Source organism: Euprymna scolopes, chromosome 44, assembly GCF_053919585.1.
Source record: "Euprymna scolopes isolate OS-2025 chromosome 44, ASM5391958v1, whole genome shotgun sequence".
NCBI classification, from domain to species: domain Eukaryota; kingdom Metazoa; phylum Mollusca; class Cephalopoda; order Sepiida; family Sepiolidae; genus Euprymna; species Euprymna scolopes.
This window is the reverse complement of record NC_136525.1, coordinates 30,143,911-30,161,410: the sequence shown is the minus strand read 5'-3', so window position 1 is coordinate 30,161,410 and position 17,500 is coordinate 30,143,911. Positions and strand designations below refer to the sequence as shown.

Here is a 17,500-nt window from a genome sequence, read left to right as displayed (position 1 = left end):
ATATATTATATTATATATATATTATATATATTTTATATATATATATTATATTATATATATATTATATATATTTTATATATATATATTATATTATATATATATTATATATATTTTATATATATATATTATATTATATATATATTATATATATTTTATATATATATATTATATTATATATATATTATATATATTTTATATATATATTATATTATATATATATTACAGAAGATCGTAACCACTACACGTATCGTTTCTGTTGGATATGTATTGTTTTTTATTTGTGTTCACCATCAAAGATCTGGCATCCTTTAAACAGTTTTTCTATATGAGCTTTTTAACAGAATATGGCGACCGAGGTCTGTCAATTACACTTATTGTTTCTGTCGGCCATGTATTGTTTTAATTTGTATTTATTTAAATTGATTGGAACATGACTAGATAAAAGCAAATTAATTTAATTGAGCCCGTCGTCATGATCGCTGGAAGTTCTGTTTTGGACACTCCTTAGGTTTGGGATTTGTACACACACCACAACCCATTGCTAAGGCTATGACAATAGAATATTGTTTGGATTCTCGAGTATATATCCAACACAGTTAATCAATTGAGAACCACATCATTCTATCTAAAAACATAAGATATTAACTGACATATACTTGAGTCAAAATAATGAAAAGAATATTCTTGCCATAGCCCCGCTCATGACCACTTGTTTTATGCATCATGTGTTGGGTGTGTATTTATTTATTCGCTGAGGTTCTGAACAGCGTGTGTCCGGCTCCATATAACTGGATCCCCACTGCCTTAGGTAATCCTGACAGAAGCCTCTAGAAAACCTTAGGCCCTGTCATCTGTGGCATGCATGACCCACAGGTTTAAGACCAGTATTGCTGGCTATCTTGCTCTTGCTTGTTCTCAACATTTTGAACCGAAACGGGCTTAGCTGTCGTACAAAACTAAAATTTTGTAATAATCTATGTACAAATACTCCTTCAGACAAAAATGTCCTGTGGTGATGGAACAGTTGTGACGCGTGTATGGCCTGACAGGTTGGAAGCATGTAATAACTTATCTGCAATCTGTGTGTGACTTTATCGTAATTTAAACGCGACCTTCGAGATGCATATACTGTTGGTGTCATGTGCAGTGCTGAATGTGACACCTCACGAGTTGGTGAAAGAAAAATTTAATTTACGAATTCGTAAGAAAGTTCGTCATAGTGGCATTAAGGTGCCTAGCTGTATTGATGTCACCCAGTTAAAGTTGCTTGAAGTCCAAACGGTATGGTGAAAAAGCTCGATAACCTTGCATTTGATGGTACATGGGTGAATTTCAAGACTCTGGTTTATTCTGCTGGTGCTGAAGTTCTTGTCTTCAAGAGGAATAAGAACAGGTACTGCTTCGATGACAATCTTGAAATTCATCAATTGCTGATGAATAAACAGGCAATTTATGAATCTTTACTTCCTGAAGATCATTCTGATCATACAACTAATTTGCGACAGTATAAAAAGGTCAAAGCCACATAGCAACGTGAGCTAAGAAAAATTAAAAAAAAATCCAATGGCGGATGAATATAACAGCAGATCCAAAAGGCATTTCATATGAAGAATTTGAAGGAATTTTATGGACTCCTGCGCCAAGTATTTGGTCCTCCTACCTCTGCAATATCTCCCCTGATGTGGTAAGATGTTAGGACTCAGGAAATATTTTGAAAAGATAGCAAGAGCATTTTACTGATGTGTTTCACAATCCCTCAGCAGTGGATGCTGATGCAATTGATAGCCTACCACAATGTGATGTCCTATTCAGTATGGATAGTTCGCCTAGTCTGGATGAGATGCAGTTGACTATTGCACAAGTTAGCAGTAGTAAGGCACCTGTTTTGGATGGTGTTCCGGTGGAACTTAAGATCAGAAGTGTGAATATTGCTAATAAAAGCCTTGGGTAAGTGCTCCCGTTTCACGGGATTGGATTGATGGTGTCTTGGTGACCCTGTTTAAAGGAAAGGGACAGAAGAATGTTTGACCAATACTGTGGAATCGTGCTTTTGGATGCTGCTAGGAAAGTTCTTACACAACTTCTTTTAAATGGACTGCAAGAGAATGTTTGTATTGATGCTATTCCAGAGTCATAAAGTGGCTTTACGTTGGGCAAAGGGACTATGGATATGACTTTCAGCCTGGCGAGCCCAGGAGAAATGCATTGAGCAACAGATACCGCTGTGCCAAGTTTTTGTGGATCTGACCAAAGCATTTGATACCATCAACAGGGATGCTCTCTGGTTGATCTGAGTTAGAATATTCAAGGAACTGCACAGGGACATGAAAGCACGAGTCTCCTTTAATAGAAAACTGCTTGATGAAATCCCAATTGATTGATATTCCTGCCCTTACTCTATTCTCTATATATTTTGCTGCTTTGCTTGCTCATGCGTTGTGGGATTACGATAAGGATGTCATCTTGGTTTCGAACCACAGGTCGCATTTTTAATGTTAGGTTTCATGCCAGAACCAAGCTGCATCATGTCTTGGCCAAGGAGTTACTGTATGCAGACGATGTTGTTTTTTGTCGCACACTGAGACTGATATGCAGCATATAATAGATAGCTTTGCTGACTCCTGCGCTGCCTTTGGTCTGAGGATCAGTCTGAAATAAAAATGATTTTCACTCTTGCACCGGGCCAGTCATACGTGGAGCTGAGCATCATGGTCTGTGGTGCTAGACTAGTAGTTGATTCGTTTGTCTACCTTGGTAGTTCTGTCGAGGGATGGCTCTCTCGACACTGAAATCTGCAGACGAATTTAGAAGGCCTCTTTAGTTTTTAGAAGGTTTGAGAAGTGGTCTGATCGTGGCATCACAGGCAAGACAAGGATCCACGTTTACAAGACCTGTGTGCTAACCACACTGTTGTATTTATCAGACATGGGCATTGCATCAAAGACCATTTAGTTTAGATTTCACCAAAAATGCTTGAGACCTATCTTAAACGTCAAGTGACAAGCATAAGTACTGGATACTGAGGTCCTTGTGAGAGCATGTTGCTCTAGTGTTGAGACCCTTATAATCAGATCTCACATGCGTTGGGTGCGTCACCTTGTCCGAATGACAGATTGTAGGCTGCCAAAGCAAATATTTTATAGGGATTTAGAAAATGGCAAGCGCCCTCAACACAAGCCTAGAAAGAGGTTCAGGGACTCTACAAAGAATAATTTGAAAGTCTTACAAATCGACATTGACACATGGAAAGAACTTACTCTGCAAAGGCCGAAGTGTCAACATGAAAGTTGATGCTTTAGAGAAAAAGTAAACCCACAGATCTGAAGCGAGAGCTTCGCAAAGGTTTAATCTTAACCATGACACGATGAGTTGGAAATGCGACACATGTGAGCGAGTGCTTTTGTCAAAAGCCGGCTACGTCAACCACCTTAAGTTGCACAAAACTCTTGTTCAGGTCAACTTTGCACCTATTAGTCTGAACTAAACGATCTGTTTAACATGCGGCAAAGTTTGCAAGTCTACTGCTGGTTTGAGGAGACATGTGATTGTTCATAGGAATAACCTTCAACCTCCAGAGGAAGTCAACTCGGTGGAAATTTGTATGTCACATCTGCTTCAGGATGTGTAAATTTGTGGCAGGAATGCAGTCATTCTGAGATGACATGGATGATGAGATTGGGTGAACATCTGGAAAGATGCAGGAATCATGTAGTTAGGGTTGTTTTATTGACGCTCATATGTTGCCAGAACTAGCTTGTGTCAACTGTGGGCATACATGCAAAATGTAGGCGGTTGACCGTCCAGCATGTGTTGCAAGTGGCACTTATGTCTGCTGTGCCAAAGAATGCTGAGTTTGATCGGGTTGTGTGTGTGTGTGTGTGTGTGTGTGCGTGTGCGAATGAGTCTTCAGTGTAATGTCTGCTTGAGGGTGTACAACTTGCTGGAAGGACTGAAAAGTTATCTCTAGACATGGACTTTCAGTGACTGAGAGGCACTCGTCTGACAAGACGTTGCAATCACTATGTATGTATGGCACAAAATGGGAGATGGAGAGGTGAGTTTCGTTGCTTGTAAATAATTGTGTGCTTTTTATGTATTTGTATTTTGTGTCTGAAGATTAGCCATTTTGGAATATCTTTTAATAAGATACAGTTGAAACTTGTCCGAATGATTATGAACCGATTATAACACTAAAGAGATACATTGTACAATAAAAACATGTGGTTGTTTTTTTGTTTTATTTTTTTTTATTGCAGAATTTGTCCCTTTTTTTTTGTTTGTATATTTGTTTATCAGTGTATAACTTTAAATTTTAAAATTTTATTTCTTATTTCTATTTTTTCTGTTTATATTTTTATATCTTTTATTCCTCACTCCTTTTTTCTTTTCCATGTATTTAAATTACGATAACTTATTTTCAAATATCATTTGACTGGGTTGATATGTTTGAATTTCTTCCAATTTTTATTACAGACTCTACGTTTGTATAAACAGTATCGCTTAAAGAGGCCTATGTAAAAAAATATACTGGTTAATGTGTAACATAAACGCTTGTGTAAAACAGATACAAAGCATATCTTGCCCTACTTCGGTATTGAGCATTCTTGTATAAACCTCGTAAAAGTGTGTGCACACGCACATAAAACTAAATAACATTGCAACTGACATATCAATATTCGCTTCAATGGAAGATTTCACTTAGGTAGAAAAATGTTATGTTTAGTGCTGATCAGTCACTTATTTTTCAGAAAATACACGTGCATATCCGTATGTTCCTACCAGTTACTAATGCTTGTAGACTGAAAAATGGGGAAAGCTATAAGTTATTTGGCCCATCTGTAAATATGCAAATCTTATTTTCATAAATGTTTCTAATGTTATCAGATCGAACTGCATGAATTCAATGTTGTGGTTTATGTAACGAAATCCAAATGACATTTTATGTTTCAGGGTCACAACTTTGTGATTGTGTTTTACATGTACTAGATTCGATAACATAAGGAGACTGAGACAATGGCGACCTGATTTAAAAAATTTATGCATCAATAATTCATGTTACACATGCACAAGTATGTTTCGGTCAGCTAGTTGCATATCACTGTGAAAGCGTTTGTCAGTCTGCGTACATTTCCCTACGCAATAATTCTGTCAACTTTCAGTCTATAGACTCGAAATTTGATATACAGGGTACTGATATTTGGGAAAATCTTTGTAATCAGTTTTCGGGCAGAAATTTGGCTGTTAAAGGGTCAAAGTTCACAGATTTGACCTTTGAGAACTCTACCAAACTCTTCCGCCAATTTTGGGTCTAAACTTTTTTATTTTTATTTTTTTTTTATTACATTTTCACCCCAAACAAGGCACATTGCCACTTTGGTGTAGGGGGCTACTATCAGGGGAAACATCTACTGGGGTATTATGTAGGGATTTGGGCAGCAAGATGTTGGTTCACGTTGCACTTGAACTTATGCATGTCAGTACAGTTGGGGAATCAGTGACCTGGAATGGAATTCCGAAGTCTAGCAGTTCTGGGGAAGAAACTACTGGAGTAGAAAGATCTTTTACATCTAGGGATCTCTACAGTGTGGGGGTGGGATTTTGCAGCTTGTCGAGGGTGTTCACGTCATGGGGGCACAAGTGCTTGCAGTTAATCAGAGCATTCACCATTAAAATACTTGTAGAACAGGCAGAGGGATGCAACGTTTCGACGATGGGACAGAGGCTGAAGCTTAGATGCCAGTTTAGGGCCTATCAGATTTGCGACTCTCTTTTGAACCCTGTCAAGGAGCGAGAGACTAGCCGATGCACCAGCCCAAATATGACAGCAATACTCCATACATGGGCGAATGGTGGCCTTATAGAGGTACAGGATACTTTCGGGTGTTAGAAGTTTTCTAGCATGATAGAGAGAGCCCACTTTCCTCGCAGCGGCCCTGGCAATGCCCTCGATGTAATTGTTCCAACTCATGTTTCCCTTGAACGTTAGGCCAAGGAGCTTGAAAGACGTACTCTCAGATAGTCGTTGGCCATTGCTATAGGTGGTAGAGAAGGTTTCTTGTAATTATTGAATGAAACCAGTTTAGTCTTGGCGGCATTGAACGTGACCATCCATTTTTGTCCCCATTCCACTACTGATTGGAGGTCTTCCTCTAGTGTTTCTGCCATTACTTTAGATATATGTTCATTTGTTTTCCTGTCATGCCTGCTATAGTGTGGTGTCATCAGCATATATACCCATCTCCGAGGCAATTTTGTCGGGGAGGTCATTTATGAATATCAGGAACAGTAGAGGTCCAAGAATAGATCCCTTGGGCACTCCCGCATTTATATCATATTGTTTAGATGTACGACCGTCGAGGACAACCTGGATTTTTCTCTTATCTAAGAAGGATTTAATTATGTTAAGTATTCTACCAGTGATACCGTATGATCTAATCTTCCTGAGGAGACCCTCATGCCATACCCTGTCAAAAGCCTTAGATATATCTAGAGCTACCGCTCTGCCCTCTCCCGCTTTGTCTAGTGAATGGTATATGCGTTCAGAGATTACAGTGAGGATGTCTGCCATGGAACGGGCTTGTCTAAATCCATATTGTTGGTCGGTCAGAAGTTTAGCATCTGTAAGGTGCTGAACTAAAGCATGGTTAATTAAGGTCTCAAATATTTTGGCAAAAAGTGGGAGGAGGCTAATAGGGCGATAATTTAATGGGTCAGTTCTTTCGCCAGAATTCTTGAATACTGGTACCAGAGAAGCAGTTTTCCAACAGCCCGGAAAGCAAGATTCATTAAGACATTTGTTGTAGAGTTTGGAGAGAACTGGAGCTACTTCGGCTGAGCACTTTTTTTAATAGCACAGCTGGGATGAGGTCGGGTCCACATGCTTTTGAAGTTTCAAGGTTTTTTTATGATAGCATGCACCTGAGCAGGGGTGATTTCCAGATCGTCTAGTGTGGCGTCTGTCCGCATAGGAAATTGAGGTAGGGGGTGGTTTAGAGGATCCAGTGTGGAGTTTGAGGCAAACCGACTGGCAAGCATGTTAGCCTTTTCGGTTGCTGAGCAAACAACCTCGTGATTGTTGGTTAGTGGGGGAATTGTTGATTGCCCATTATTTACTACACTTTTGTAGATTTTCCAGAAGTCACGAGTTCCTAGTTTTTGTGCTTCAATGCGTTTTTAAACACTTGAAATTTTAGTTATAGTTGGACAAGGATCTAACTTAATAACTTGATTTGAGCCCAAAACAAATGTTAAGGGGTCATAATTAGGGGCCAAAGTTTAAAAAAAAAAAAAAAAAAAAAATTGACCTTTGCGGTCTCTACCAAATAACAAGACAATTTCTGGTCCAAACATTTGAAATTTTACATAAAGGGTATTCAAGCCTTTTAATCGGTTTGGGTCGAAAATTTGAGCTACCAATATATAAATCTATGTATGTTTGCATGTCTGCCTAAAACTTTCGACAGAGGCGACGGATTTTCACAAGATCAGTATAGTTTTGAAGCTCGACCCTTCAGATAAATACCGAAAAATTGACTAAAAACATTAATTTCTTCACTTCACTGGGCACTTTTCTACAGGGAGTTTTTTTTTTTTTTTTCACCGATATTTTCGAAAGTCATCCCTCTTTTCGATTGTCTAGCTTTAATTTAAACCTACTTCATTTCCGGTTTGGCGGTAGTTGTAACAGCAAAGACGTCACGTTTTTCATATTCTTTTCCTCCTTCGTGGTACTGGTTCGAGCCTGCCTTCCTAATACCACTCTTATTTTTCTCAACACACACCTAAACTCCCGAGCAACGCCGGGCACCCATGCTAGTCAATATATAGACAGTTTTATTATAACTTTCTTTTAACAAAGTTAATATTTGGTTCTAGGTCATCACTTTTTTTTTCCACTCAAATCTGTCACGGTGTTTTGCACATGATCGAAATCTTACTGCTTCCAATTTCTATTCCTGGCAAACTGAGATCACTTTTCTCGACGATTGAAGTATGTTAGATTCCTCATTCTGATTTTACTAAAATTAAATTTTTTTTTTTTTTTTTTTTTTTATATTCAAATAAACTTTTTTCTTCAAATTTAATATCTGCTGCATCGCCATATTCTGGCGGCTTACGTAAGCTACCGGAATATGTCGATGCAACGTCCACAAAAAGACATTCTCTGAATAAGTACACACAAAAATGCATTGCCCTGATTGACTAAAAGGATCAGATATTTTGTTCAAAGTTATGATCACCTGTATTGAGAATGTCACATTCAAACAGCAGAACACTTATAACTAATTGTACTCAGCACCATTATCCGTTGCACCAATTGTTCATGTGGTTCAGTTTCGAAAGATGCAACTGGCAAAGGTCGGTTTCATCAACTGAAACGTTTGGAAAACTAAAGAACTACGAATATTAATATAATCATGACAACCTATAAAGAATGAGGGAGACGCGATTTTGACCAGTTTTAAAACCTTTCTTTTTTTTTTTTTAAATAGTACAATGTCATTTTATAGAATTAAAACATCTGTTCAATCTCAAAAGACCATCGATACCCCCTGTAAGGGTTGTTGCATGTGTACTTGTTGGGCAAGTGTTGCACAATCTTTAACCCTAACCCTTTTCTGATCGGTACTGCTCGAGTCCTGTGACAATCCAGGACGACTGAAGTACATACAACACCTGGAATTCCCAAATGGTCACCCATTTTAGTACTGGCCAAGCTCAACATTGCTTAACCTTGATGATCTGATGGGAACCAGTGTGTCAAACGGGATTATGCCTTCTCTCCAGATTCATTTGTCATTTTAATTTAGTTTTTTTTTTTTTTTTTTTTTTTTTTTTTAATACCAAATATAAGTTATGAAGAAATTAGATCTAATTATATTTATTTTTTATGGTATTGTTTTGAGCTTTTAAGTGTTTTTAGTTTCTACCCATTGCAATGTTATTTGCAGGAAAATTATGTTCGGAATTTAATTACGTCTTAAGAACTGAGAATTTTTGAAAATTTGCATATCAGACAAATTTCATATACTTCGATTGTATCTTTCATCTGATCAATTTTAAATGATGCACAAATTTTGAATATTCTTCATCTAGTTATGCTAGCCGCATAACTAGATCTCATTCGCATAGTTCTTAATCATTTTTTTTTCTGTAGGTGACTCGACTCTCACAAGTTGTTTTCAGAGTCGAATCATTTATGAATATTGTCCTGATGTTATATGAATTACATTCTTTGAAATTTTTCGACAAACCCTTCATTTATGGTATACCAACTGTAGTGAGTTTGTCGTGAGTGTCATTTGGTGTCTGGTCCAGATTTCTTCGAGCTGATGTTATGCTCTCTGGATAGTTATTTCAGTGGAGGGTTTCTCTTAAACTGTTCATCACCTCTTGATATACATTGCTACTACTACATTGTTTTTGCTCAATGTTGTAGGCAACATGATTCCTTTCTTTACTAGCGTGAGTGGCGGCGTTGCCCCAGTGTTTGGAGGTATATTGAGCAAAAAGTGACAGGCTTGGACCCGTACTGTGAAGGAGGAAAAGGACGTGAAAAAAAAACTTGACGTCTTTGCTGTTTTTTTTTTTTTTTTTTTTTTTAGTGGTCACCACTTATCAAGGCCCGGAAACAACTCAGGGATAAGGGTTATTGCAAGTATAGTACGTTAGTGTGGAGATTTAATGAAATGTTTACTTAAGAGGGCAGTTCATTAGGAATTTGTTAATGTTGGACTTAAAGACATCCAAGTTGTAGTTGGGTGGGAAGTAGGCAGACGGAATAGTTCCACAGGCGTTCAGTTCTAAGAAAGAAGCTTTGTTCATGGTATTTACATTTTGATTTAGGCACAGATAAAGAGTGGGGGAAATTTTTCAGTGGATTCAGCTAGACTGGTGTTTTTCGTGAAAGATTGGAGTTCAGACGAGCACCTGCCATGGAAATACCGATAAAACAAGGATAGGCTCGCAACGTCTCTTCTAAGCCACGAAGTCTATTTTGTACTCTGTCAAGGCAGGATAGGCTGTTTTTAGCAGCTCCTGCCCAGATATGGCAGCAGTATTCCATCCTTGGACGTACTTGGCTTTTATATAGATAGAGAATTGAATCAGTAGTGAGACACCTTCTGGAGCGGCAGAAGGACCCCACCATCCCTCCAGCGACCCCCGGCAACAGACCCGATGCACGTGCTCCACTTCAAACTAGGAGCAAAGCACAAACCCAGAAGCCTGTCAAAACACGGGGCTTCTCCCAGATGAGAGCGATCCACCTCAACCGATGCCAGATGGGATCAGAGCGTTGATGATGCAAAGATAGGAGTCTGGTTTTAGATGCATCAAAGGTAACCAACCACATCTTCTCCCACTGAACCACGTGCTGGAAACCAGGAGAGAGAATCAGAGAGAACCCTGTCATCCACAGCATAGATGTCAACGAATGATCCAAGCATGTGCCCAGGGAGATCACTGATGCAGATCAGGAAGAGAGTTGGACCCAGGATTGACCCCTCCGAGGGACTCCGGCATTAACATCGCAGGCCTCTGATCCCTGTCCATCGACCACTACCCCCATGAGCCTATCGGAGAGAAATGATTTAATTATTGAGAAAACATTTCCAGTTATACTGTAGCTGGAAATCTTGTGAAGTAGGCCCTTATGCCATACCTTGTCGAAGGCCTTTGATATGTCAAGAGCAACCACCCCAGAAAGGAAGCCTTTGTCAAGAGATTCACTAATCCTGTGAGAGATAACCGTTAGCACATCTGCGGCAGACCCTGCAGAACGGAAACCATACTGTGTGTCGCTAAGAAGATTGTTTCTGCTGAGGTGGTCCACCATTTCTCCATCCAACATGGATTCCAGCAACCTACTCATGACACACAGACTTATTGGTCTGTACCGAGAGGGATGTGACTCATCACCCGAACTCCCAAACACAGGGCACACTGATGAGGTTCCCCAGGGAGTCGGCAAGCACCCCCCCCAAGGCAACGCTCAGTTTCGTAAGTATGGGAGAAAGTTCTGGTTGAAGCTTTTTTAACACTATAATTGGGATGCCGTCAAGGCCAGTTGCTTTATTGGAATCAAGGTTCTTGATTAGCTTGGCGAGCTCCTGCACAGATATTTGTATGTTACCTAGCGTGCCCTGTGTAATAGGAGGAAATATGTTGCATCCATCGCCAAACCTGGTCAATAGAAAAGAGGGGATGACTTTCGAAAACGTTGACGAAAAAACAACCTCTCTGTCTGTCTCTCTCTCTCTCTCTCAGTTCCCAATTGATGTTGGAGGAATTAATGTTTTTAGCCAATTTTTCGTCCGAAGGGTCGAGCTTCAAAACGAAACCGATCTCGTGAAAACCCGACGCCTGTCGAAAGATTTTAGGCAGACATACAGACAGGTGAAATTTATATAATTAATGGATGGTTAGAAGTTGAATTTTAGATACTGTACAGTGAAATTTGGCTTTCGATAAATAGATGATATAAACCCCTGACCAATACGAGCTATCAGCACATCTGAGAACGCTAATTTATGTATCCTTCCATCATGAACTATATAGATCAATGGATAGTTCATATGTTTGAACATCTTGGTGGGGCTAGAGTATGTCCTCCACATATTGCAATAATATTGGCTTTAGTGGTGTTGATCCTAATGCCATTTCCTTTAAAAATTCCATATATACATATAGTACTGCAGACAATAGTTATCCTATTGCCAGACCTTTCTGCTGATATATATTGGATTCCATAACGATGTATGTAGTTTCTACACTGAAGGTCAACATCTCCATTATATTGTCAATTGGGATGCAAGTCCGTTCCTTGACTTGAGCATCCTAAGCCAGCTTATTCTATACCACGGTCAATCTCATCGAAGGGTGCTCTCGTAAACAAATAAAAAAAAACTAAAAAAACTAATCAGTCGCATATGGGTGAAAAGCGTGCACACACGCATACACACACGTGGAGCGGTTACATAATTGTAATATATAGAAAATCTCGTAATAGTTCAGTAAAAGGGGTTTTAAATAGTCATGTTCTTTGGATTTATTCAGTTTGAAGTTCAGTATTATTTCCATTGTAGCAATCTTCCAGTGTGGATTTTTTTTAAGTCTAAACGAAATGTATTTTCTTATTTTGTACTTTAGTCCTTGCATTCGATGAGCGTTGTGTGAAAGGAGGGAAGAATTGCTATTTGTGGAGTTAACGCTGGATTTTGACCTTGATAGTCAAGGTAAATTGCTTGTGCAATACAAACGGCAAGAAGTGTGACTGTGCTTTAAATGCGAGATGCAGTAAAGCTGATTGGGATTGTCGAGCTCAGGGCTTACTAACGATACGTCTTTTGGGCTCAATATAAGTGAAGGATTTGCTTGGTCAAGAAAAAATCTTTTCTACCTAATTTTCACGTCATTTGTGTAGCTATCTGTGGTAAAAGTAGTTTGTTTGAGGCGACGACTGTATGGAACGTTAGTTCGGTCATTATCTTTTGAATTATCATGGAAAGTAGAATACAAGTAGTGTCCTGTTCAAACTTTCACACTCTAGCTACATACGCAGATTCGATTGATGCAGCTTAAATTCGTCCAACTATTTTTTAAAATAGGCTTTGTCTGTCGGTCTGTGACGCTTCTTTTCCAATTACTATCGCTAAGTACAGATTGAATGCCAAAGTTATTGTCTACTTTAAAACTGAATTCCAATGTTGCCATGAAATGTTATGCTTTTTTGAATGGAAACATGTTAACATCCGTCCAATGGTCCATTTAATGTATCAAATATTTATGTAATTCAATTGGTGTCAACTTTTAAAATCGAGCAATTAACTACATCGTCTGACGTTCCCTTGAACGTTGGACACACCGAAACTCCTCACAAAAAAAAATGTCAGTCAAAATGGATTTTTCCTTTGTAAGTTTACATCTTCCGTGATGGAAGAAACCAATTCTGCTTTTTCTTAGTATGATGTGAAAATGACCAGATTTTCCGTACATGTGTATTGCTACAATTATTTAAAAAAAAAAAAAAAAAATGTAAAAAAAAAATATGGCGTAATTTATTTCCTTTATTGTTCCAACTTTAAAGGCAAGGAAAGAGGTTGCCATCTTTGCAACTGTCATATCATGAACTACTTTAGATATTTGAACACTCGTTTTGTTTCAATAACACAACGGGGTCAGTTCATTGGGATCGAGGAGCATCCTTACATCGTCCATAAGCAATAGTGTATCCGAATCCGTAGGTGCTACCAGATCGGGCTGTCTGGAGGTAATGGTTTTCTGACAAAAATGCACCATTGCTTTTCTCATTTCTCATGTTTTGCAAAAACATAACATTTTCCTTTACAAAACAACCAACTTAAACACCATCAATAAATATTTTAAGATATAAAACGATTATACTGTATTTGGCATTAAATAACTCAAAAGATTGATATGCCGTAAAACAACTAAACTATACAATCTGAACGCCCATTAATTTAGCGACTAAAATGCTATTTTCATGCTTTGACAAAAACGTATATTTTAATACTGCACTTCATTGTTTCTGTCTTTGATCAATAAAATATACATTCTTCTATTATACTTCATATTTGTTTCAAACCAATGCTTTTTTTTTTTTTTTTGGTGTGGTGGGGGGAGGGCTAGATCTTGATTCTTTTTTTTACCTCTCAACAAGGATCTTTAAACGGTAACCAACAAAAATGCTATTTTAACCAACAAAAATGCTATTTTAAACTGAAGTATCGACGGAAACAGCCTCACATTTGCATTTAAAGGAAGCTGTGATTAGCCGCATAATTGCACGATGATCACCCCCACTCATACACCTCCTCATGCATACACGTCCACACGCCTTCCTTTCAACTGATGCATTTTAAAAGGTCCCGGATATGACGTCCTTGTGGGTCGACTTTGAAGAGAAATCGATATAAATATTTCACCCTTCTTGACCTTCCGTTTTGTCGGTGCTTGACATTCTCCTCGGATGACGATCAAACACGGAAGAGAAATCAATCGATGCGAAATGTCAAAATATCGCATTAAAATCTTAAATTACAAGACGGACATGTGAGTTGTTCAGGTGTCGTCTGATTGATTGGTTATAGGGCTGCATCAATCTCGTAAAATAGGTTTTCTGTTTCAACATTGAGTTCCCTTAAGGGGACATACAATATCAATTCAATTTTTGTTCAAATTCCAAAACCATGCTTGGAATGTCGTTCAAACGACAAAACAATTTCGCTAGAAGTAAAATTTCTTGATATTTATTTCGTCCTGTCAAAAACTTTTTCAAGACTGAAACAATTTTAAATCGTTTCAATCGGGTACCTTTTTTTCTTTTTCTTCCAACTTGACTTTCGACACTTAAATGACGACCTTGTGAATAAGTTGCGAGGATCCACCACGTAAATAGGGACTAACCAGTGCATTCAATAAATGAATTAAATGACGGAATGGATTTAAAAACGGTGAAGTGATTAATATGCGGTATAAGCGAAACTACACCAATGAATGTCGAATAAGAATTGTTTCGATATTCCAAAACTCATGACAAGCACAGGTTGGGAAATTCTGATTCCTTTAATCAGAAAATGGAATGTTCGATTGTCTGGTTTATATTATCGTCGTCAAAGTTCAGACTCACGCACATGTGTGTTGGGATGATTAATTGGAAAAATTAGAACATTTTGGGGTATCAGAATAGGAGAAATTTAAACCTATTTTCCGATTCCAAAAAACGATTCTTGTACTATTAAAACTTAATTTTCCATTGCTAAAACTAATGATCAATATTTTTTAACTAAAACCTTAAGTCATAACCTCAAAATACGATGTAAATTTTTTTACTTTCGTAAAAAAAACAAAATTGAAATTGCAGGAATTAGTTAGGGAACCTTTAAAATGCACTTGGTTTAAAAGCTTCAACAAAGTTTAAAAATAAATATTTTTGTCAAGAAAAATACTGCACAACCACATTAATAATTACTTTTAAAGTAAAAAAAAAAATAGTTTTAATCATTTTATTTCATTACATAGTTGGTTTCTGCCCGCCAGTTATCCCGGCAAATCTTACCAGAGGTGGGCAGAAGTGACCTTTTCAGATTTTAAGTATAAATGAATACTCAATGTATGTAATATATGTTCAAAATCATATGACCACTTAAGAAAGTAAGCGTTTACGCATAATATCGAATTTTTAATCAAACAAATGGTTGAAACTATTACCAAAATGGAAAAAATGAAATCTGCTACATTCGAAACCTTAACCCTGATCTAATTTTTGTTTAAAGAAAAAACATTTTTACCTGGTCAAAATAAGACCACTGATAATTAATCTAACAAAAGGCAATTATAAATTACTAAAAATAGTCTCGGTATTTAGTATAGCCTCCATAATTACGAATTACTTCAAAAATTCACTTCGGCATGCTGGCGACTAAGTTTTTTATCAGTTGTGAAGGAATTTTTTCCCATTTACTGAAAACTGAATCAGAAAATTCCTTTTGCGAATCATACTGGGTTCCATCCTTGAACACTTCTTTTGCCATCCATCCCCAAAGATTTTCAATGGGATTGAGGTCCGGAGAACATGCTGGATGATCTACCAATTCTATATTATTTGAAGAAAAGTATTCTCGTGCTTGTCGAGAACTGTGTATCGCAGCGTTGTCTTGCTGGAAAATCCAATTTCTTCCACACAGATGTGGACCTTCAGTCATGATAGAAGCATTTTTAAGCATTGAAATGTAATTCAATGATGTTTGTCGGCCTTTCACTACTTGCAACTTTAGGGTCCCAGCTGATGAGAAAGCACCCCCCAGATCATTAAAGATCCTCCTCCACTATGCAGAGTTGAAAAAGTCTCTTTGGGCAAATTTTTATCTTGCCAATAGTGTTGAAATCCATCTGGACCATCTAGATTAACCTTTGTCTCATCAAAGAAAATTACATTTTCCCACTTCTCTTCATCCCAAGTTTGGTATTTAGCGGCATATTTAAGTCAGTTAGCTTTGTGCTGTTCAAGGAGACATGGTTTCTGCAGTCGCTTTAAATGATTGAAACCCTTCATTTTCAGATGCCTTCTGAAGGTTTTAGGACTACATTCTTCTGCTGTTTGGCTTTTCAATCGACTTGAGCTCATACTGGAGTTTCTTTTTAACTTGTGATATGGCGATCCAGTGATGGGGTTATTTTTTTTGGGGGGGGGCGACCTGGACTCGTTTTGTGCCCATATTGATCTGGATTTCTTAAAAAAAAAAAATTGTGATGACCCTTTTTCTACGATTCACTTCGTTTGCAATGGATCTAATTAAGCTCAAAGATCCTTCCTCTCTCAAACTCTGATAATGGTTTCCCTTTTGCCATTTATAATTTAGTAAGATGTTTTTTTATCCACTAACAAGTTGCTTTAAGTAACATAGAAAGCTTTTCGTATTCATTTTTTCAAAACAAGTCGATTTTATTAAAGTGGTCTTATCATTTTGACCAGGTGAAAATGTTTGTTTTTTTTTTTTTTTTTTTTTTTTTAAATAATTATTAGATCAGGGTAAAGGTTTCGAATGAAGATTTAAATTTTCCATCATATTTTCCATTTTGGCAATGGTTTCAACCATTTGTTTGATTAAAAATCCCATATTATGCGTAAACGCATGACCAGAACTGTGTGTGTATGTATATATATATATATATATATATATATATATATATATGATGTGTGTGTGTATATATATGATGTGTGTGTGTGTATATATATATGATGTGTGTGTGTATATATATGATGTGTGTGTGTGTATATATATATGATGTGTGTGTATATATATGATGTATATATATGATGTGTGTGTATATATATGATGTATATATATGATGTGTGTGTATATATGTATATATATGGTGTGTGTGTATATATGTGTGTGTATATATATGGTGTGTGTATATATGTGTGTGTATATGGTATGTGTGTGCGTATATATGTGTGTGTATATATGTGTTTATATATATATGGTGTGTGTATGTGTTTATATGGTGTGTGTGTATATATATGGTGTGTGTATATATGTGTGTATATATATGGTGTGTGTGTGTATATATATGTGTATATATATGGTGTGTGTGTGTATATATATGTGTATATATATGGTGTGTGTGTATATATATGTGTGTATATATATGGTGTGTGTGTGTATATATGTGTGTAAATATATGGTGTGTGTGTGTATATATGGTATGTGTGCGTGTATATATATGATGTGTGTGTATATATGTGTGTATATATATGATGTGTGTATATATATGTGTGTCTGTGTGTATATATGTGTGTATATATATGGTGTGTGTATATATGTGTGTGTATATATATGGTGTGTGTGTATATATGGTGTGTGTGTATATATGTGTGTGTATATATATGGTGTGTGTGTATATATGTGTGTGTATATATATGGTATGTGTGTATATGTGTGTATATATGGTATGTGTGTGTGTATATATGTGT

General features: G+C 37.1%; 2 long non-coding RNA genes and 1 pseudogene across 3 annotated transcripts in view; 1 reads left to right on the top strand and 2 right to left on the bottom strand.

Moving 5' to 3' along the window:
• Window positions 1–17,500, bottom strand: part of LOC145268758 (uncharacterized) — a 467,671-nt gene that overhangs the window by 331,543 nt on the left and 118,628 nt on the right. The gene's annotated exons all lie outside the window — the stretch shown is intronic.
• Window positions 1–17,500, top strand: part of LOC145268759 (uncharacterized) — a 347,300-nt gene that overhangs the window by 282,015 nt on the left and 47,785 nt on the right. The window lies entirely within an intron of this gene.
• Window positions 8,665–8,783, bottom strand: LOC145268877 (5S ribosomal RNA; annotated as a pseudogene).